This window comes from Bos grunniens, chromosome 21 (genome assembly GCF_055505025.1).
Source record: "Bos grunniens cultivar Pamir isolate PY7600 chromosome 21, Bosgru_T2T1.0, whole genome shotgun sequence".
NCBI classification, from domain to species: domain Eukaryota; kingdom Metazoa; phylum Chordata; class Mammalia; order Artiodactyla; family Bovidae; genus Bos; species Bos grunniens.
This window is the reverse complement of record NC_141185.1, coordinates 34,649,606-34,672,828: the sequence shown is the minus strand read 5'-3', so window position 1 is coordinate 34,672,828 and position 23,223 is coordinate 34,649,606. Positions and strand designations below refer to the sequence as shown.

At 38.1% G+C, this 23,223-nt stretch overlaps 1 protein-coding gene across 3 annotated transcripts in view; it reads right to left on the bottom strand.

Moving 5' to 3' along the window:
• Positions 1-370: 370 nt before the first annotated feature.
• Positions 371-23,223, bottom strand: part of LOC147349347 (uncharacterized) — a 690,773-nt gene continuing 667,920 nt past the window's right edge. For all 3 annotated transcript variants that reach the window (XR_015150389.1, XR_015150391.1, XR_015150395.1), the window contains one exon: positions 371-1,863. The gene's annotated coding sequence lies outside the window, so the exon portion shown is untranslated. The remainder of the gene's footprint in view (positions 1,864-23,223) is intronic.

Below are 23,223 nucleotides of genomic sequence, written 5' to 3'. Positions count from 1 at the left end.
AAATAAGCAGGGTGACAATATACAGCCTTGACGTCCTCCTTTTCCTATTTGGAACCAGTCTGTTGTTCCACGCCCAGTTCTAACTGTTTAGTCTATCAACAATCAAAAGAAGTATGTTGATATCACTATGATAGTATTTATTAACACTCTGCAAACATACATTTTTTAAAAGAGTATTTAAGGCTATTTTGTTGGCTGTAAAGATGTTTAAAATTGCTATATCTTTTTTGGTAAATTGAGATATTACCATGATGCCATGCTCCTTCACAGGTGTAATTTTTCTGTTAAATTTACTTCATCTGATATTAGGTTGCAGCAGTTTCTTTAGGTTAGCATTTGACTGATATGTTGTTCTCTATCCTTCTCTTCATTTTTGTCTTTAGGTTTTATATATACTTCATCTGCACAGCTGTATCAGGTAAGTTTAATTCAGTGATATTTATTGTAGTTTATATAACATTTAACTAGCCTTTTGGGCATGAATGCCTGAGTTGGCCAATCCACACTAGATTCTCTCAGCACCTCACACTTTGCCCTGATCTTACTTGTCATGGTAGAGATCAACAAGCACTTTTTTTTTGTCCTAATGTAAGGATGAAGGAAAAGAGGCAAAGATGACCTCTAACAGTTCTTTTCTTAGTAACCCCCCACAGCTTCGCCTTGCTGCCTCTCACCTCAGGTCAAAGCTGTATTCCAACACCAGCCAGAACAGCCCCTACACCCATGGGTTTCTCACAGAGGTGTTATGTGGGTACCTCAACTTAGTCTTGAAGGAGGGAAGCAGTCATTCTGCTACTTCACCATCATGGCATTTTATTAAAAAATATGTCAGTCTCATTAGCGATCGAAGAAACTGAATTTTAAAAAATACAGAGTACCACTTGTATTACCACCTTGGCAAGCATTGTTGTAAAATGAAAATTCTCAAATTTAACAAAGATTTGACTAAATGGGCCTTTTCACACACTGCTGGTGAGTTCTAAGGAGACATCACCTATTTTGTAACGTGTATTAAAGATCTTGTTGTGAATAAATTCTTTCACACAGCAACACATGTATTTAATGACAAAAGTATCACTATTTGGTTTATGATAATTAAAAATTGAAAGCAATATAAAGTTTTGTATAGGGATTTTTTTACATAGTTGTGGTATGTCTAGAAAGTGGAATATTCTGTAGCCATTCAAAGAAATTTTTAAAGACCAAATATGAAATATAAAATAGAGTATATTAAAGTATAAGTGCTTAAATCTTGAGTGATGAAATTGTAAATGACTTAAGTTTTCCTCTTTTTACTTAACTGAGTTTTCTAAATACTCTCTAGTGAATACGCACTATTATATTGTTCTAACAGATTACTTCTTTGACATCACTTATCCTGAAAGTTCCCCTAACCACAGAAGACAGAACTAATATAATCAACTACGTGAAGTAAAAGACTAGGGGATTAGCCCTCCAGCATCTTTTGCATTTTAACTGGTAACTTTGTCTTGCAAAAGAAAACACGAAAATGGTGGACATACCAGGTTATTTTCAGGCTTCCCAGGTGGCTCAGTGGGGAAAGAACCTGTCTGCAATGCAGGAGACGCATGTTAGATCCCTTGGTTGGGGACATCCCCTGGAGGAGGAAATGACAACCCATCCAGTATTCTTGCCTGGAGAATCCCATGGACAGAGAAGCCTAGCAGGCTATGGTCCATGGGCTTGCAAAGAGTCAGAGATGACTGAAGCGACTGAGCACGCATGCACACTCCAGGTACTGTTGAAGAAGGAATTCATAGGGCCTGGACTCCATCTTAGGCCTGTTCATGCTGATCATGCTCAGCCACCTTTCCAATGGACTCCGAACTCTGTGTTTAGTGCCTATGAAAACAACAACAGAAGGATAAGACCCCCTCCAGACCAGGGAACCTTGAAGATCGTATCTAGGTTACTCATCGCCTAAGAGAAAACATACATTAATCACCCCTTCCTCCAGACAGGCCTCTGTATTAATTGGAGTGTAGCCTCGGGTTTATTGATTATTGGCTAATTGTTTGACTGTTTGAGCACATGAGCACATAGCACATGAATGATGGGGTTATTGGGATTATATTTTCCTTGGTTTATGTAAGTCTCAAGGAACTTGGAGTGGTGGGTTCAGACACGAACACATGGGGTATAAAAGATTTTCGCAAATGCTGGTCGGGGTCCCCGCCGGTGTAATAAATTGCACTCCACTATCTGCGCTGTCCTTCTGAGTGAGTTTGTTTCCCGGAACGTGTGGCTACAACACTGTCAGGATATAGAATAACCTTCACATCTCTAAATCATTTCATATGTCATACGCCATATTTCTATTCAAGAGAGAGCACATTCTCTCCCTCCCTCAATTTCTCTCTCAAAATATGTGTATATACACACACTTACATACATAAATCATGCATTTATCACACATACACACACACACACACACACACAAGGGGAGACACAGAAGGGGAGAAAGAAAGGAGGAGACAGGGTGGTTCACCCTGAGATTCACTGGCTGTAAACTTGGCACCAGAGAGGGTGAGAAAGCAAGTACTGCTCAGAAGTACACGTCCTGTATGATTCCTATCATGACAGTCTTAACTGAAACACACCTACTTAGAACCAGGCATCCAATCACCACCACTCTTTTGGAGCAGAGGTTCTCTGGACCCTTTAGTAGGTCCTTGGGGCATCAGAATGTTCACAAAATACTAAAATGATGTTAACTAATCACTTGGAACTATAATAACATTGTCTTATCTTCTACCTTAAATATATTCATCTTCTTCACTAGGAATTTCATTTTTAAAAAGAGGTAATTTGGTACAATCTGGAAAGAAAGTATGAATTTCGATTAACTAATCCAGTTACTCAGTTGCTATGCTTTGGGTATCTACTTCAGAGAACTGCCAGGCATTTTCTTTCCTTTCGTAGCAATATAACTGAATCTAGAGAAGCAATACGTTAAAAGAAAAGGATGAGGGATGCAAAGAGGTAATCCATCCAGGGGCCTTTACCCCAAGGCCATCACCCTTAGTCAGGCCAGGATCATTTAAGATGGGACAACTGTAGTAAATGCTTGAGGACTTCTGCAAGGCTAGTCTTGGTACCCTACATCTTTCACACGCCAGCCAGATTTACCCTTTGCAAATGCACCTCTGATCCCATCACTCCTCAGTTTAAAATTCTTGAATGACCACCTATTGCCTTAGGATAAAATGCAAATTGCTAATTTGTCTTACGAAAAGATCTAAGTTCTGCCTGCATCTCCACTGTCAAATTACCCCATTCTGCCCATTCCAGACTTGCTAGTTAACTCCCGAAGTGCACTTTGCTCTCTGGTGTCTTGATCCTTTTCCGACTGGCGATGGTTCATGTGAGAAGAGCTATAATTGAGGTCTGTATTAGCTATGAGAGTACAGAGTCTGTGCTTGCAGAAGCTGAGAAAAGCATCAGAAAACAAGTAACCCTTGAGAGGCTCTTAAGGCTCCTGTAAACACTGTACTTAATTCAATGCCAACATTTATGCAAAGATTCACAGACTGGAAATTAAATAACATGTATTTCAGTTTCCTTATTATATAACATAAGGAGTTAAGCTCAGTGCTGTGCATATTTTCATCCAGTCAACATTTATTTAAGGAATATTTATCAAGTGCTGCTAAAACGCCAGATACTCTTGTAGGTCCTGGAGACATAATGAAATATTGAACAAGTAGTAGTCCCCGATTTCACATATCTAACATCCTCGAGTAGAGGCAACCAATCAACAAATAGGCAGCATAAGTCAAATAGTAGATTATAAAGAAGAAAAACAAAACAGAGTACCAGAAGTATATATGTGTGGAGAGTTGCTGTTTTATACAGGATGTTAGGAAAGGTGCCTCTGAGAGGTCGCAATTAAGAGAGACCTGAATGAAGAGAAGAAAGGACCTTGAAGCTTGCTGGGAGGAATGTTTAAGGCCATGAAGACGTCAGTTACTCTGAGCCTGAACATACTCAACAGGCTGAAGAGCAGCGGGGAGAACGGGGAGTGAGGAGGAGAGAGGCGGCTGAGGTTGGATCCACTCTAGGGCCATGCAGGCCTTGGAAAGAATTTTAAATTCTATTCTAATGATGAAGGAAAGTCAGAGGAACATTTTAAGAAGTCGAGTATCTTAGTCTGATTATTCACCCATGAATAGTTTATAAATGGCAGACCCTGGGGGGAGAAGTAGGATGGGTGTATGTCCAGGTTTTCCAGGGACAGTCTTAGTTTATATGCATGTCCTTCACTCTCAAAAGTAGGAAGACAGCCTATAATTCATAGAGAAATGTAGAGCTATGAAAGTAAAATCTACTTTATCGAGAAGACAACTAATGGCTCACTTAGACGGAAAATTCCTACTCTATATAGTGAGGGAGACTGACTGCAGTGTGACTGCACATACCTCTTGGTCAGACGCTCTACCTTCCATCAAGCCTTCAATAGAGGCTTAGGCCAGCTGAAACCAGTCTTAAAAAGACCATGGATGGTTACAATGTGCAGAAACAATTAGCTGTTCCTGAATGCAGACACTGCACTAATGCCTTAATTTTTCCCCAGAGCCAGGCACATTGTTAGGCATGTATCAGATCCTCACTCAGTACTTTCCAAAAAATGGTTAAAAAATTTGAATGACTTCAGACTCTGAAATTTAAAAATACAAAAGTAGGGTTTTCTTCACTAATTTTATTAGGCTGATACAGTTTAATAACTGAGGGATAATATGTAACATAAAACATTTTACTGCATTCTATCATTTTAGTGAAGTGTGACTGATATTACATTGTTTTTGTACCTGGTATTTCTGTCTATAAATGTGCTTAATTTTTCAATGAATAATGAATACGTTAATGACCCACATTACTTTTTAAGACATAAAGCTAACTGCTATAGTTATAAAATTACTCAGATGACATTTTGTTATGGAAATTATTATAACACTGATTTCTCTCCTTACTGTCACACGTGTGAGGCCACATTCAGTGGTTGCTCATAATAAGTGAAATAGTAGTATACAGAGACATCTGAATGGTAGTCTTGCTATATGTGGTCAAAGTTTAGTCAAATGTTCAGCGTAACAACAGTCATGGGTTTTTACCTATTGTCTCCATAATGTAATTATGTTTCCTTATGTTGGCAATCCCCATCTGTTCTTTGACTATAAACTTTGATCTAAGTTAGAAGATAAAGGAACTCATCAGATAAAATGCTTAAGATATTACAGAACCAGAGACAACATACCAATGTAGTTTTCTTCTTCCACTAGCTTTTCTTAATTAATGTCATTGACACCTGTTCAGAGTGAAACATGTCTCTCTGCAAAGACTGTTGAGATGAATAGAAAAATCAACAAGAAGACCATGGGCTATTTAGCCTTTGTAACACCCCCAACTTAGGCTATTTATCCATTAACATTGGATTTAGAAAATTTGCTGGAATGACTTTTCTTTTGATAAACAGAGACATTTTCCACCCCATATTCTACAGTTCAGTCCTCAGGTTCTTTGCCGTGGTCATTCTGTCCACCCCTCCACTGACGCGCTTTCACACACAAGAGTGCTCGTCATCATTCAGGGCTGGCTAGATAGTGGATAGAGTACAGACTATTTTTCTGAGCTTCTAAAAGTAATACATTTGTTTTGAGAAAATGGATGAAAACCCTGGTGTCCATAGTGGGTGCTCTGGTGCTGTTTCAGGGTATGGCAGGGCAGAATGAGCTCTGATCTGTTTGCTAAAGTGAGAAACCTGAGATTTTAACTAGCTTCTCCCCCTGGCTGGCTATGGGACTTTGAATGAGTTATCGGAGTTCTCAAATTGTGTCAGCTTCCTCGTTTCTAAAATAAAAAGGATTGCAATGTGTGATCTGTAAGGTCTTTCCTAGCTTTGAAAAATTTTTTAATGCTCTATTTAGTTTAGAAATAGAGGCCTTTCTTGTGGCTTTCTTATGACCTGGTGCTCTAAACCCTTTTGCCTTGCAGCTGAGGCTCTATAAAGTTAAATGTTCATTCTCACGTATGCCATGGTTTATTAGAAATGAGTGTCAGGAAATGTGGAGAATCCTATATTTAACATCTCAGAATTGGATACTAGTTTGATATAAATAGCAAGTTGTTATCCGAGTAGATTACAATGGATTTACTATCAAGCAAATTAAATCACTGGGGACAGATGTGTTTTTAGAATTGTCTGAGACAATCAATCTCTAAGGAGAAAATTTTTGGTAGCTGCCAAGCTGTCCTGTATAATTCAAAGATATGTCACCCAAGCACTTCCTTTTCAGTGGCCAATAGAGAGTGTTTGCAGGAAAGGAATGATCAGAAAAGGGCAGGTGTATGCTATTCTAAATTGTATACTATGGGCTTTGGGGAAATTGTGAAGCATTTGGAAGAATGAGCAAGAATCAGTAGAAAGTAAAACAGAAAGAAACATGATGGATAACAAAATGTGCAAGAAAGAGACAAAGGGGTGGGAAATAACTGAAAGTCATACTGCATGGTTAATGAAATATCTGACTTTTATGATAGAAGAAAATGAAAGCAAGTGGTAGGAAGGGACTGACCAAGGTCATAAGCAAGGAAGATGATCTGAACGCATTAGAATGGAAGAAAAATGGTGGAGCTGGAGAACACCTGTGATGAGAATGTGGTAACTGCACAGATGTAAGAGGGACTAAGAATAGGAATGTTAAAAAAAAAAAAAAAATATATATATATATATATATATAAATGTTGAAGAATCGATGGAAAAAAAAGATACTTTCTTTAGAATGATTTCCCAGTGAGACTGACATAACTGGCATTTCATATCAATACTGCAGTAACCAAAATTTAATGACTTTTAGTTAATGTTTTTTCTCCCTTGGAGAAAAGTGTTATTTCAATAAAAGATGTTTTTCATTATTTTAAAGATCTAAACATGAAAAAGAAACATTTATACTAGAAGTAATTATAGGAAAATATTATGACCTTAGGAAGTGAAATAGTTTCCTAAAACATAAGACTGATATATTTTCCCATAATAAGTATAAACTCATCTATATAAAAATATACTGTTAAACATATAAAGATGAGAAAATGTAAGTTATTTGCAACATGTATAACAGACAATTACTATTCAGAATATAAACAAATATTCCCTACAAATCAATGGAATAGACAAATTTTTTAAAGGTTCATATAAAATTAAATAGAAGATATGTATGAATAAAAGGTTTTTTAAAAGCGCTTTTCCAGTGAGATTTGGGTAATTGCTACTAATGATAATAGTCAGGTCTTTAAATGAAAGACAGGATAGTCTTTGCCCAATGAGAACCTTGTTTGTTCTCTGACCCAGATAATAAGATTCTATCACTAATCAGAGTCATTTGCATTTGACAGAAATGGAGTCAGCAACCTTATTCTGTAAGGACCAGATAGTAAATATTTCAGGCTTTACAGCCACTAGTTTCCTAGTGCTCCTATAATAAATTACCACAAACTTAGTGGCTGAAAACTACACAAATTTGTTTTTCAGTTTTGGAGGTCACAAGTCCCAGAATCCCAGTGTTGGCAGGGCTGTGCACCTCTTGGAGGCTTCAGAGGAGAATCCATTCCCTCATGATTTCCAGCTACAAGACCACCTGCATTCCTTAGGTTACAGCCCCTTCTTCCCTCTTCACAGCCAGTAGCACAACATCTTTATATCCCTCTCCTTTCCTGACCCTGATACTGGGCTCACCCAGATAACCCAGGATGATTTTTCCATCTCAAATCCTTAATCACATCTGCAAAATCTCTTTCACCATGTAAATTAACATTCACAAATTCCTAGAATTAGGACAATGGTATCTCTGGAGGCTATTATCCTGTCCACCGTGTGGGTCCTTTGTTTCTTGTTGCAATTACTCAACTCTGATATTGCAGAGGTAAAACAGCCACAGACAACACGTGTAATCAGTCGGTGTGGCTGGGTCCTTCTAAATCTCATTCACAGAAACAGAATCTTCAGAATTGTCCCATGGGCTCTCATTTGCCAACCCCAGAAAGATCCACTGGAGAAGGGTTAGGCTACCCAGTCCAGTATTCTTGGGCTTCCCTTGTGGCTCAGCTGGTAAAGAATCCGCCTGCAATGCGGGAGACCTGGGTTTGAACCCTGGGTTGGGAAGATCCCCTGGAGAAGGGAAAGGCTACCCGCTCCAGCATTCTGGCCTGGAGAACTCCATGGACTGTATAGTCTATGGGGTCACAAAGAGTCGGACACAACTGAGCGACTTTCACTTTCAAGGTAGATTTAAAAAGCAGGAACAAATCTAGCAAAAAATTAGAGGTTTACATGAGCATTCAAAGAGCCAAAAGGAAGGAAGGAAAGTGAGGACTCTGCAGGCTTTCAGAATATCTAGAAGGGCAGGAATCCCAAGGAAAGAGATGATCTCGACTGTCTACAGTGTTGCTTTGGTTTGTATTTTGGAGGAAGCCTGGAAGCTGTGTATGCTCAGCCTTCACTCACACCTGCCCTCAGTTATACTGAGTTGGTGGAATATAATTTCCTGGATTTTAGCTCCTTCCTGAGAGAGCTTAGAAGGGAGTGGGTGGTACTCAGTATCATTAGATAATACCTGACAAACATGGTGAGCTCTGGCTTAAAAAAATTATAATTTCAAATCAGCATGGAGAGATGCCATGAAATGGCAGGATTCATCAGAGAAATACTTGTTGGAAGATGAATGGAATTTTCAGCCAGACTCTTTTCCCAGTTCCACAGTTTGGCTGATTATACGTTATAAGCATGTGACAGTGTCTGTCTTTGTTTTCACCAACTGGACATAAGCAATCTGCTCTGACAGCTTTGAGATCAGCCACAATCCTGGACCTCAATCCTGTCTCTACTTTTTTCTGTGTGACCTCAGTAACTGCCTTGGTATCAGATTCATCAGTAAGATGTTTGTGACAGTATCTGTCATATGATTTGGATAGGAAGAGAATAAGACAATATATGTAAAGTGCCTGGTATGAAATTGATGCTAAATAAATCTATTACTATTCACACTTCCTTTATAACTCATGGGACTGAATATCTTAGAGACTTTTAAATAAAGGATGGGTTCCCCATTAAATATTCTTACTAGAGAAAATTCCCCAATTTTTTTTTCCCTTTTTCCTTCACTGAATCCCCTTGCCCCGACCTGTTCTTACCCCACCCGTCCCTCAGGTACAGTGGCTCACCTATTTCTTCTGATATCTGGGTGATAAGCCACTATCAAGTTGAGTGGACCAGGTCATCCTTGAAGGAGACGGAGGTCTCATTTTGGCCTCAAGTCTCTGACACATTGTCCAATAAAGTTTTACTATCAGTCAAGCTTTATACTCAGTCTAGCTGAAGTCTGATCCACATTTGATTCAGTTTTCCTGTGTACACCCTGTGATGAAGACCAGGACTACAGAGGAGTGGTGAGTGGTACAATTCATACATCAAACCCTACCTTGTACTTTAAGCCACTGCCTTGAGACATGAGACATTTTCTTTCGATTTTTATCTTGGTTAATAATGACTTTCATTTAAAAGTTTATTAACATAAAGCTAAAAAAAATGCTTTACTTTCTGATTATTCAAAGATATATAAAAACTACACCAAAAATAATTGTTTGCTTATCTGTTGTGCTACACTGATTTGTTAAGAAGGTATGTGTCTTTATAACAATTTGATGGACAGTTATAGTGCAGAGTTTCAGTGGCTTACGATGTAGAAAGGAAAGCTCCCATGTAAGAATATGTGTTTATGCATTTTACTTCTCTGGTACATTACATATTGTGTCAACTGAAGTCTCTACTTTTGTTACTTTCCTTATAGGTGAGAAAAACTGAAGATACACAACTTGCCCAAGGGTCTTACTATTGATCGTAACAGAGTGCTAAGAACTAGCCAGAGACAGAAACTGAAGAAATACTCGGCTTTGCTGTTTAAGGCCCTCATCCTACATCCAGCTCTTTATCATAATTTTTGGGCTGGGCCCAGAAAGGTCTCTCACATATCCATACCCAGGAGCTCCTGACAGTCTCATGCACAAAGGAGCCCTGTGGTGAGTTGGAAATCAGCAGCAAAGCTAAGCTGAGAAACCCCCCACTGCCAATCAGCCCAGAGGCAAGGTTAAGTGAAGAATGTGCTGTCAGCCCCTGGCATTTCTCCTGTAGAGGAAACTTGAGTGCCGGCTAATAGAGGCCAGAGGTCTGCATGGCCTTAGGATGAATTCAGGGGGTTGATGATTGAGCAGTAGAAGGGAGAGAACCTAGCCTAAGGGAGGCTGGTAAACCTCTCCTATGAAGCAGAAAATCAGCTGGAACAACCCACTCATAAGTAATAAACTGGCATTAATAACTTAGCCCAGCTGACTCTGCATTACATTCTCTTAAGCTAACAGAAAGATGAGCTTATCTGCGGGCATATCTACAAGTATTCACTGCCTACAAAAGAATATTTACAAGATCTACCTTTTTGCATTTATTTGGCCTTAATATGTAGCTTAGAAATCAGTAAGAAGCACCACAAGAGTGTTGAGAAAAATTAAAACTTATGTTACTGGGCCTTTATAAGATCTAACTTTCTCCCCCAAACACTGAGTTGAAGATATGGTAGCAGAAGTTCTTCCTGCAAATTTCTAACTTGAGGCAGTGTATTTCAACCAGTTAGCACACCAAATCAGGCATCAACCAGAATCCTAAAGCTGGAACTTTCATTAGCTTTCTGTAAATTAATTTCAGAGTCTTGAGCTCCTCATGAGAAATATAGAAATCTACCTGCTTTATAAGGTCACGGGTCGTTGAAAAGGCCAAATTATAAAGGAACTGTGAGAACATTTAGAGAATTTCTAAAGTGTTAGAAAAGGGTAGGTTTTTCTCATAATAGAAATCTACATTAAACTGACTTGCACATGGACTGGTAGGTTGAAGATGTGCAGGTAATGCAATCCACAGATGAGTTATTGCTTCTGAGGGAGACTTCCAGTTTAGATTTGCAAACCCAAATATGATGCAAGAACACTTTCTAGATGGATTGAGAATATCGTAAGAGGCCATGAGCAGATATAAAAGCAAACTGCACTTGAGTTCATTTAGAGGGAAGTGGCTACAGGGTGCCAGGCATTATGGTATTAAGCTCTATTTTATTCAATATCTTTATTCATCATCCAGAAGATGAGAAAAACAGCACATTAATTAAATCTGCAGATGGTGCTAAACAGAGAGGCATTTCAGAGTCCACTGTGGGCAAAGTAACAGTATTAAAAGACTCGATTTATAAGGATGCAGAGCAAAACACTAATGAGTATTTGTGTTGGTACAATAAAGGTTCAAAGTACACCTAAAGTGGAATATGAAATGCTGCTAAAGGCCCGGAACAGGGTGATAACAATTAGCGATGATAAGGATACAAACTAAAATATTATTGGCAGTAAAAAAGAGCTGTGTAACTCACTTTCTGTTTTTTTTCATGTCATGTTATCCCTTTGCTTGACACGCAGACAGAATTCACTTCACAGATGAGGCACGCCAGATGAGATCAGGGTGTACGGTTGTCAAATGGGACTAGGAGCATAAAGGGACCTGCCTGGATAGCCCCTCAGATGTATATTCTCAGACCATCTCACCAAGCCAGCTCCTACTGGCCTGCTAAGTCATGGACTTCTTCCTTCTAGAACCTTGCTCCATAGTTTACCCTACATAAAGCTACCAGAATCGCCTTCCTCTAACACTGTTTAACATACCATGTACCTGGTGAATAAGTGAACAAATAGCTCTTAATTAAGACCTCTATCACTTTTTTCTCCTCATTAAAAAAAAGTTAATATAGTTGTCAGAGTCTAAACAAAAACTATTCAATGCTCCTCCAAATACTTAAAAAAAATTGTTATATGCCATTTCCTTTAATTTTTTTCCCATACCTCTTAATTTATACCAGGCAAGGTCCTAAAAAGAATTAGATGCTACACTCAGAATACTTCAAGAGGGTTTAATTACAAAGGGGCTTCTCACTGAAGTTCAGGTTTCAGGGAGCCACGTATTTGGCAGTTACCCAACTGTTTAATATGAGGTTGACTATCAGGCCCTCTAGATCTGAAGGGATGAGAAACTTCTCAGGACCTAGAAGAAGAAGTCATGTAAGGCTGACATCCTTGAAAGAAGCAGTGACATTTAGTTCTGAGCATCAGGCAGCTAGGGACTTCCCTGGTGGCTCAGATGGTAAAGAATTCACCTGCAATGCAGGAGACCTGGGTTCAGTCCCTGGGTTGGGAAGATCCCCTGGAGAAGGGAATAGCTACCCACTCCAGTATTCTTGCCTGAATTCCATGGACAGAGGATCTTGGTAGGCTACAGTCTATGGGATCACAAAGAGTTGGACACGACTGAACGACTTTCACTACATAAGTATCAGGCAACCAGACACAATTTTGGTGGGGAAGAATGAAGGTGATGGATACCTTGATCTCACTGTTGTCCCTCCACCCAATCACCTTTTAGAGCTCTCAACTGACCCAAGCAAAGCAGAAGCCAAAGCAAATAGAGGCCATTCACTTGGCCTTTATAGGTGACCCTCCCGTGGCAGGGAAGAGAGCAGAGAAGGGTGGAGGGGGGCAAGTGGCAGGTACCTGGCCTGAGATTCTCACCTAACATGTTGAGAAGATAAGAAGTTGGGAATGAGGATACGAGTAAGTGGGCCATCCTAACTACATCCTAGCTTCCTCCTGCCTGAGAATATAATCAACAGGACATATTAGGACTTGATTATTTTAACAAAAGGTAGTCAACTTTGGCCAAATGGTTCTGTTATAACATACGTAAAATACACAGAACATAAAAGTATATATGTAATGCTTGGGTAACTCATAAAGAAATACAAATGAACACCCGGAAGCTGTAACATTTTAAAGAGACCATCTTCCTTACAGTGAAGTTTCTCTGTGTACCATCCCTGGCAACACGCTCCAATATTCAACAAACACTACTCTGAATTGTTTCATTCTCTTGCTTTTCTTCATAGAGTTGATTTTAACCCTAACCAACATATATATATATATATTTAATATTGCCAGTTTTTGAACTTGTTATGAGTGGTATCATATTAATGGGACTTGTTTTACAATCACTCAGTGTTCTGAGATTCATCCATTTTGGTGCACAAAACTATTTACTTTTATTGTGATAGAGTGTTTTATCACGTGAATATTTCATAACTATTTATTTATCCTCCTTTGATGGACACATTTCACTTATAGTTTATTGCTGTTGAAAATTAAGTAATTATGATTGTTTTTATTCATGTCTCCTGGTACACATGTACAAAAGTTTCTCTAAGATGTACTACCTAGGATTGATAATACTGGGTGACAGAATATGTGTATTTTAAACTTTATTACATAATTCCATAATTTTGCATCAATTTATTCTCCCAAGAGTAGCATTTAAGAGTTTCTATTGCTTCTCATCCCCACCAATTCTTAACTATGTTATATAGTTTTTTGAGTCCGGTGTGGGATGGTAGCTCATTTGTGTGTACTTTTTTTTTTTTTTTTAAGTTTTCAGGTGTGATTGCTAATGAGTTTGAGCATCTTTTTATTCTTGTATCTTCCTATGTGAAATATTTTTTCATATGTGTTATTTGGGGAATATTATTTTTTTATTAAATTGTGTAAGTTGTTTTTATGTTCTGGACATGAGTATTTTGGTGGTTATGTTGTAAATATCTCCTCCTTGGTTGTACATTTAAAGCTTTCTTTACTACCACTTTTCAGAACCAGAAGTTCTTAATTTTATTATAGTTAATTTTATTGTTTCTTCCTTTTCTGGCTTATTCAATAAATCTTTTCCTTTCTCAAAAGCATAAAAATAATATTCTATATTTTTTCAAAAATTTAAGTTTTGCCTTTATATGTAAGTCTTTAATGCATTATATGCATTCTTTTCAATAATAATGTTTTTCTTGGTGATTCTTCCATATAAATTTTAAAATTTCTGTTGAGATTATGACTAAAACTGCAATGAATATTTAGATAGAATTGAAAATAATTAATATCATTAGGATATTTAGTCTGTCTGTTTAGTAAAATTATATTTTCTATCCTTATTCTGGCAGCTAAAAATGCAAATGGCTTTTTTGATACATTGATCTTTCATGAATAGTCTCTTATTAATTCAGACAATTTATAGAAAATTTGGGGTTTTGAATGTAGGAGAAATCTTTGAAAAATAGTTTTATTTCACTCCAATTCTTATAATTTTGCTCCTTTTTTTTTTTTTTTGTCTTATTATGTTGTTCAGGAGTTCCAGTATTTTGAATTAGATGAGACAATCATAGACATGCTCATCTTGTTCCTAAATAAAAAGGAATGTTTCTAACTTTTTACCATAGGGTAGAATTTTTACTCTAAATAAACCTAATATTTTGAGACTGGGATTTTCTAATTAATCTAAATCACTTATATGTAAATTCAGGAATTACTTTTGTTGATAAATATCGACAGTTAATATTGCAGACTTGTAGCTCAGTCGGTAAAGGATCTGCCTGCAGTGCAGGAGACCCGTGTTTGATCCCTGGGTCGGGAAGATCTACTGGAGAAGGAAATGGAAAGCCACTCCAATATTCTTGCCTGGAGAATCCCATCGACAGAGGAGCCTGGCAGGCTACAGTTCATGGGATCGTAAGAGTTGGACATGACTAGCGACTAAAAAGAGAGAGGGAGGTTGCAGAAGTTGGTGCTACTGAAGCCTAAACTTAACCTTATGAATCAGTTCAGTTGCTCAGTCATGTCCGACTCTTTGGGACCCCATGAATCACAGCACGCCAGGCCTCCCTGTCCATCACCAACTCCCGGAGTTCACTCAAACTCACGTCCATCGAGTCAGTGATGCCATCCAGCCATCTCATCCTCTGTCGTCCCCTTCTTCTCCTGCCCCCAATCCCTCCCAGCATCAGAGTCTTTTCCAATGAGTCAACTCTTTGCATGAGGTGGCCAAAGTATTGGAGTTTCAGCTTCAGCATCAGTCCTTTGAATGAACACCCAGGACTGATCTCCTTTAGGATGGACTGGTTGGATCTCCTTGCAGTCCAAGGGACTCTCAAGAGTCTTCTCCAACACCACAGTTCAAAAGCATCAATTCTTCTGTGCTCAGCTTTCTTTATAGTCCAACTCTCATATCCATACATGACTACTGGAAAAACCATAGCCTTGACTAGATGGACCTTTGTTGACAAAGTAATGCCTCTGCTTTTTAATATGCTGTTTAGGTTGGTCATAACTTTCCTTCCAAGGAGTAAGAGTCTTTTAATTTCATGGCTGCAGTCACCATCTGCAGTGATTTTGGAGCCCAGAAAAATCACTGGAAAAAGTAGAAAAAAGTCAGTGGAAAAAGTCAGTCACTGTTTCCCCATCTATTTGCCATGAAGTGATGGGACCAGATGCCATGATCTTAGTTTTCTGAATGTTGAATTTTAAGCCAACTTTTTCACTCTCCTCCTTCACTTTCATCAAGAGGCTTTTTAGTTCCTCTTCACTTTCTGCCATAAGGGTGATGTCATCTGCATATCTGAGGTTATTGATATTTCTCCCAGCAATCTTGATTCCAGCTTGTGCTTCTTCCAGCCCAGTGTTTCTCATGATGTACTCTGCATATAAGTTAAATAAGCAGGGTGACAAGATACAGCCTTGACGTACTCCTTTTCCGATTTAGAATCAGTCTGTTGTTCTGTATCCAGTTCTAACTGTTGCTTCCCGACCTGCATACAGATTTCTCAAGAGGCAGGTCAGGTGGTCTGGTATTCCCATCTCTTTCAGAATTTTCCACAGTTTATTGTGATCCACACAATCAAAGGCTTTGGCATAGTCAATAAAGCAGAAATAGATGTTTTTCTGGAACTTTCTTGCTTTTTCCATGATCCAACCGATGTTGGCATATTCAAACAGATTTAGAAAAAAACTGGGAGAACTAAATATGTAAATCTTTTCTCTTCCACCCTCCCTCTCCCATCCCTGAGGGCCCTAATCCACTTCACTCCGTTATTATTATCACCACTTTATTTGAAGAATAGAGTTGCCATTGTTTGATATGGTAAAGATTGTGGGAGCAATAGATTTGAGGGTAAAACATCAGGAGTTCATTTTTTAAGTTTAATCAAAACTGCTTTTTAAATATTTAACTGGTAACATCAGATAGACAGCCAAGTGCTGAGTCTGGAGTTCAGACTAGACGTCCAGGCTAGCGCTGAAATTTGGCTAACATCAGCTTTTACAGATGGCGTTTAAAACCATAAGACTGAATGGAATCACCTAGGGGCAAGTAAAGATGAAATAGAACCAAAGACTGAGGACTGGGAACTCATATTTTAAGATATGACATACAAAAGGAACAAAGGAAGCTGAGGAAGAGACATCTTTGAAGAAAGAGAATGAAGAACACATGGTTCTCTGTAAGTCAAGTTCTGAGTCCATTCCAAGGAGGAGGGTGCAGTCATCTAGGTCAAATGATGCCAACAGGTCAAGTAAGAAGAGGATTGAGAACTGGGCACTGGACAGTTCACAACACAGAGGTCATTGGTAACCTTCCTATCATTTGGTAAAATCACTGATGACAGGTTCAAGACAGAACAGGGAGACAGGATATTATTCTGTGTATAGCTGTGTGACCTGATGTTTTCACTTATTAAAAATAGTTTCTGTGTGCTTAAACATTCTTTTATAACACCAGTTTCAATGGCTGGATAGTACTCAAGTGTAGATGTTCTGCAGTATATTTAATTAATTCCATGTTTGAATATATGAATTGTTTCCTTTTCTCCCCTCTTTTCTTGTTAACACACTGACTTGTTTCTATTTCTGGAATTCTATTTATTTTCTTAGGTTAAATTACAAGCAGACTTGCTGGCTTACAGGATACATGTAACATATGTCACAACATATTAAAGCATATTATGCTATGATATTTCACAAAAGAATGGAAGCGAAAGAGAAGTTGCTCAGTCATGTATAACTCTTTGCTACCCCCATGGACTATACAGTCCATGGAATTCTCCAGGCTAGAATACTTGAATGGGTAGCCTTTCCCTTCTCCAGGGGATCTTCCCAACCCAGGGATCAAATTCAGGTCTCCCACATTGCAGGCAGATTCTTTACCAGCTGAGCCACAAGGGAAGCCCAAGAATACTGGAGTGGAGAAGATATGAAGGCTAATAATGAAATCAGAAACTATGTTTATCTATTATCAATTCAATACATGCAAACTAAACATTTTGAGAGGAAGTTTAATCAGAATTTTGAGAGCTGTTGCAAGAAAGTGAAAGTAGCTGAGTGAAAAGTAAAAGTAGTTGAAAGTCAAACCTGGTGTATATGCATCTTTTTCTTTCATTCAAATTTTTTTTTGAGTGATTACAATATGCTTGACCTTGGGGAGACAATGACTATACAATATAATCCTATGGAACTGTATCGCCTATATCATCCAAAATTTCCTTAGCTAGTAATCAGTGTATGAAACAATATTACGTTTCTCTTTTCTGCCAGTGGATAAGTAGGATTTATGTAATTTTTGGCACATAACTGATCCTTGATGCCAGATAAGGGCCACTGATACCAGTGATTCACACAGAACCTTGATTGAGCTCATAATTTTGAGGTTAAGTAGTCTCATCCCTTCTATTACTCCTAATAATTATCTTTCCATTTATCATGGGATAAAGATTTTTATATTTTGAGGGTGTGGCACGAGGCATGAATGCCAAGGAATCATAAAATGGCTTTTATATTTAGTTGGGGCTTTCCAGGTGGCACTAGTGGTAAAGAGCCCACCTGGCAATGCAGGAGACCTGGGTTTGATCCCTGGGCCAGGAAGATCTCCTGGAGAAAGGAATGGAAACCCACTCCAGTATTCTTGCCTGGAGAATCCCATGGACTGAGGAGCCTGGCAGGCTACAGTCTATGGGGTCGCAAAGAGTCCAACATGACTGAGCGACTAAGCGTGCAAAGTAACACATTGGTTATTGGGGATTGGTAGGATTACCAATTGGGGATTGGTAGGGGTGATTAATTTAATATGTGGTTAAATGAAGATAAGACAATGTTTTGGACAAAGTTTGAAATCTACAGAGTCTACTCCCATGAGGCCAAAAGACAGGTCAATAAAACCTTCCAAGATTCTTCAAGGCAAATGGGTTTTTGTTCCTGTTACTAAAAGAGCCTAGTGGATTAAATATGGAGGAATGTTTGGTTGTAACAAAAATAACTGAGATATCATTATACTAGTAAAGAGACTGAAAGAGGAAGAAAGACTATACTAGGTATATTTGAAAGGGTACGAGTGAAAGAGCTCTCATACGCTGCTAGTGGCACCGTCAATTGCTACCTCTCTCGAAAGTAGTTTGACTAAGTTTCTAGAGTCTTAAAATGTTCTACTTCCAGTAATTTATCCCAGGAAAATATTTGGAAGTGTCCTCAAAGGTTTATGTATGCTGATGTTTATTACAGTGTTATTTATAAAAGAGTTGAAAACAATATAAATGTCCGCCGATAGGTACTTGGCATAATAAATTAAGGTATATCCATGTAATTTATTTCTATGCAGCAGTTTATAATCATATTTTCAAAGACCATTTGATAGCATGGAGAAATATTCACAATATAATGCTAAATTAAAACTGTCAGGTACAAGCAAACAGCATTAAACAGCTACCACTTACTGAACATTAATTTTGTACTAGGATATGTATTCAGGGCCTTAGAAACACCTCCCTTAATAATCTTCTAACAAATCTGTAAAATGGCTATTGCTATTCTTAATTTATATACTGTGAATCTAAGGTTAGCGAGTTAAGCTGCATTACAAATCCAAGTTGTCCTAGGAAATAGAGTAGCTTCAAGTATGTAGAAGCACTGGAGGAAAAAGGTTTTTCAGAAATCCAGAGACATTTTATATGCTTCAAGTTCAAGGGAGAAAGAAACTGGCAGGTTATGAAATACAGTTACAATCTGAAGAGTGTTATATCACTCATTATAGTTTAAATTAATCTGGTAGGTGATGAAAATACCATCGAAGTTTAAAGAACTGAGTGAAATGATCGTATTTCTTGTTTTAGAATGGTAACTGAAGGACTTGTACCAGGCGTGGGATTACCATGCGGCAACTGGCAGTTGTTCAAATACCAGTCAACAGAGGTTTTGTCTCTAAGGGGTGATAATGGAGATGGAGAACAAGAGACAGATTAGAGAGACTCACTGTGGGTAAAGGACTAACTAGACTCTGAGACAAAGAAGACATGAAGTTCTAAGACAAAGGGAAGAGAAGAGACAATAATGATTTTAAGCTTCCAATAGCAGTAGTTATATACACAGTAATAAGTAATGAAGTAGAAACCAAGGGAAAATTCAATACATGGAGCAGCTGACCCTGAGTTTGATTTTGAGGAAGTTTTATGTGAGGAACCGCATCAAAGGAGGCAACCTAGAGGCAGAAGGTTGTGAGAAAAACAATGTTCAAGTACAGACTTGAGGGTTGTTTGCATATTAAAGTTATTTGAAGCCATGGGAGTAAATGAGATTTCCAACAGAAAGAATATAGAGCAGGGCTTCTCAAATGAGTATGGATGAGCTTATCAGAATTGCCCAAAGAGATTTCCAAATTACATAGTCAGTCACTGTACACTCAAAAAAATTCTACTATGTCTCCTTTTTCTGTAGGGGTGGAGAGACCGTGGTTTGAAAAAGTAAGCAGAGCTGAGCTCAAGATTTTTGTTTTTAACTGGTAGCCATATTGATAGATGTTTAATAGATACTTTATAAAAGAAGAATTGATGGATGCAATTCGAATTCTTGAAGCCATACTCACTGCATGAAGAGCTGCGGTTAATATAACTCTGATTATGTCCCTAATCAGTAATGATATATACCAAGAGTGATAATATTTCTTTTGTAAGAGCAATAGGTCCTAAAAGAAATCACTTGGCATGCCTGAACTTACATGTGGTTTACATTTCAACATTGAATTTGTAATTAGACACTGAATCTTTGAATTCATTTTCTCTCAGGAATAGTTTGCAGGAAAACTCATAAGAGCCTGTTTCATACCAATATATTCTAAATGGTGTTTATTTTCTAAAGCAAACTGGTACCAAATCATATTTTTGTAATTTGGTAGAGTTTATTAAAACAGAGGAATCACAAAACAGAATGGACTGCATATGCAAGGTGATATCTAAGCCATGAAGATGAAGAATTAAAAAAAAAAAAAAAAAAAAGGACGATTCATAATGAGTGAGCCATTAAGAAAAAAGAGATGAGATTTCCAGCCTCACTCCCAAGTGGTTCACTAGGTAATGACTTCAGCCTAGAGCACCATAGGTTTTTAGGGGAAAAGACATGTCAGCTATGAGTATGAAGGAACTGGATGTTGGCCAGTCAACCAACCATCTCTTCATACTGAACATTTGAAGATATGCTCCTTGATTCACAGAAGTTTTTTACCTAAATTATAAAAGAAAAAACTTTTATGTGGTTACCGAGGGACCAGAAGAGAAGGATCAGAGATGAACAGAAAGTATACAATAGAATCTCACTATCCTCAGAATCTTGCCCATTTACGCTCTTCTTGGTTTTAATGTGGCATGATATAAACAATCATGCATTTTCTGTACTGTATGTGCATTGGAGAGCTACAGTGAATTACAAGAGCTATAATCGCCTTGCTTTATAGTTCCAGTTATTCCTCCCAGGGAAGAAAGGAATTTGGATGGTAATTCAGTAAACTTTTGTGGTGTTACATTTAACTAGATTAGGAAAAAAATGAGAGTTTTACCATTAAATTTTAAAAATCTGTTTTAAATAAGTCAGACAAAAAATCAGTAAAAGTACAAGTAAATATGTAGTTTGTACTTGAATCAGACAGGACACTATGTTAGTCCCATGTAGCACACAATCAGCCCCGAAAGTTAGATTCTAGAATAGGAAGTGAACTGTTAAGGGCACTGTCACATTTCAAGTACCAGCAGATGGATGAGAACCTGGACTTCTATATCCATTATCACAGCAGAAGACAGACAGGGGTAGAATTAACTAGAGTCAGACACACCTCCCACACAGAAGTTTAGAAAAACACAGACACCCACCACTCAGTCCACACTTTTCTTTCATATGTGCATCAGAACACATATCCTTAGGGTTGCTGCATGCATACATGGTCTTGTCTGCCTAGACATGTGGCAGAGGTACTCAGCAGGTTCTCACAACTGGTCTTTCAAACTAAATTCTCCCATGAGGGCTCAGTTCTGAAACTGGATATGGCATACCTGGTGACCTGTTACTGAGAAGAATCGAAAGTAAATCTCCTTTGTGTTAGATGGGACAAGAAATGTAAAGCCAGGATTCAAAGGAAATGAGAAAACTCATTTTGGAAAAATCTCTAGAATAGAGACTTTCGTCACTTTCCAAGGGTCCAGATAGACTGTATACTTTTATTTTCTAAGATGGGCAGGTGAACTTATGAGATTGAAGAGAATTCTTTGTGGCAGAGAGAGGGGAGGTAAGAGGGGTAGAGTAGGAGGTAGAGAAGAAGGAAATCTTCCAGGTGCTGCTATAAGAAGGTAAAGTCCCTTTATAGGTGCTTGTGGACTTGGCCAAAGTAAGAAAAAGTTGCTACAATACAGAGACAAGGCACATGACTTCAAGGAGAAAGCATAGTGGGAGGCTTAACTCTAGGTAACAATACCACAGTATAAGGTTAAATAATGACTAAAAGTGATTATAGATTTTCTTAAATCTCTCAAACGGTGAAGAAAAACAATTCCTAGACTATACTCAAAAGAGAAATACTTTTAGAGGTATGGAGACTATCTAGGGGACATACATAATTTAAGAAGTGTTTGCAAAGTACATATATTGTTTTTCAGGCATGGCAGTACTGGAACAGGTTTGATGAAAAACAAAAAAAGAAGAGAATATTTAGAAAATATCCTTGGGAATATAATTTCTAGGTGAGAATACACTTGTTGTCAATGTCATCTCCACAAAAACTCAAGGTTTTTAAGTGTAGTTTGAATCTTTCTGATCTGGCCTTTTGCTCTAGTTCTGAAAGCCAGCCTCCTACCCAGATGCTCGAATCCAAATTGACCTGGTCAACTACCAATGCTTTCAGCAGTCACTGGACACACAACCAAGCTCAAAGTAGCAAAAAGTTAGACTACTTCTGCTATAAAATTTATCCTCATATAAAGAGAAATATTCTGCAATATCATTGTTCAGTTGCTAAGTCATGTCCAATTCTTTTTGATCCCATGAACTGCAGCACACCACTCTTCCCTGTCTTTCACTATCTCTGGGAGTTTGCCCAAACTTGAGTCAGAGATGCCATCCAACCATCTCATTCTCTGTTGCCCTCAATTCTGCATTCTGTAATATGTTACCAAAAAATAAACTCCAGTTCTTCTGCCCAGTCATAAATATGGTCTACATCTTATTTTTGTGAGTTTAAAAGGAAATCTGTGCTTATTAGAGAAATGTGACTATAGTAGAATCTTAAGTGGAGGTTTATAAGGAGCAGGGCAGCATGATTAGTTTCTTTCAATAGGAAGATTTTAGGATAAAGAGGTTTTTTTTTTTTTTTTTGGTGAACTTGATCTTTAGAAACTCTGAAAAAGCTGTTATAGTCGTCAAGATGTTGTCCCACCTGTAGGGAAATAAAAGCACTTTCCTCAGCTTCCAAAGTATAATATTACCACAGTTCTGAAGTATCTGAGAGTATCTTTGCATGAAGAAAAGATTTTGAGATTTCCCAGAGGCCTGTGCAGTGCACTTCTGTGCCCTTCCTCTAAGAATGTCAATACCCTCGGCAAACCTTAGCTGAATCATCATCATTACAGCCCAGACAATAGGCATCGAACAACTCACTGCATTTTCTTCTCCGTATATAAAGGAGACTATAAATTGGAATGGAGTGTGTCATGGCTAGGGGTCAAAGAAGGCATTATCAAAAAGGAACACTGAATCCAATATCTAACATAACACAGGAGTTGGAAAAGGAGTTTTCTGTTCAGCTTGTCCAAAAGTTCTTTACTGGTTGACAGAGGAAGTGAAAATTCCTACATGGCATTTTTCAAGCAAGACTCAACCCCACGTAGCAGGAATTTACAGACGAATGGATGGGAGGGTTAGGGTTTGCCATACCATAGCATGCTGCTCTCCCAA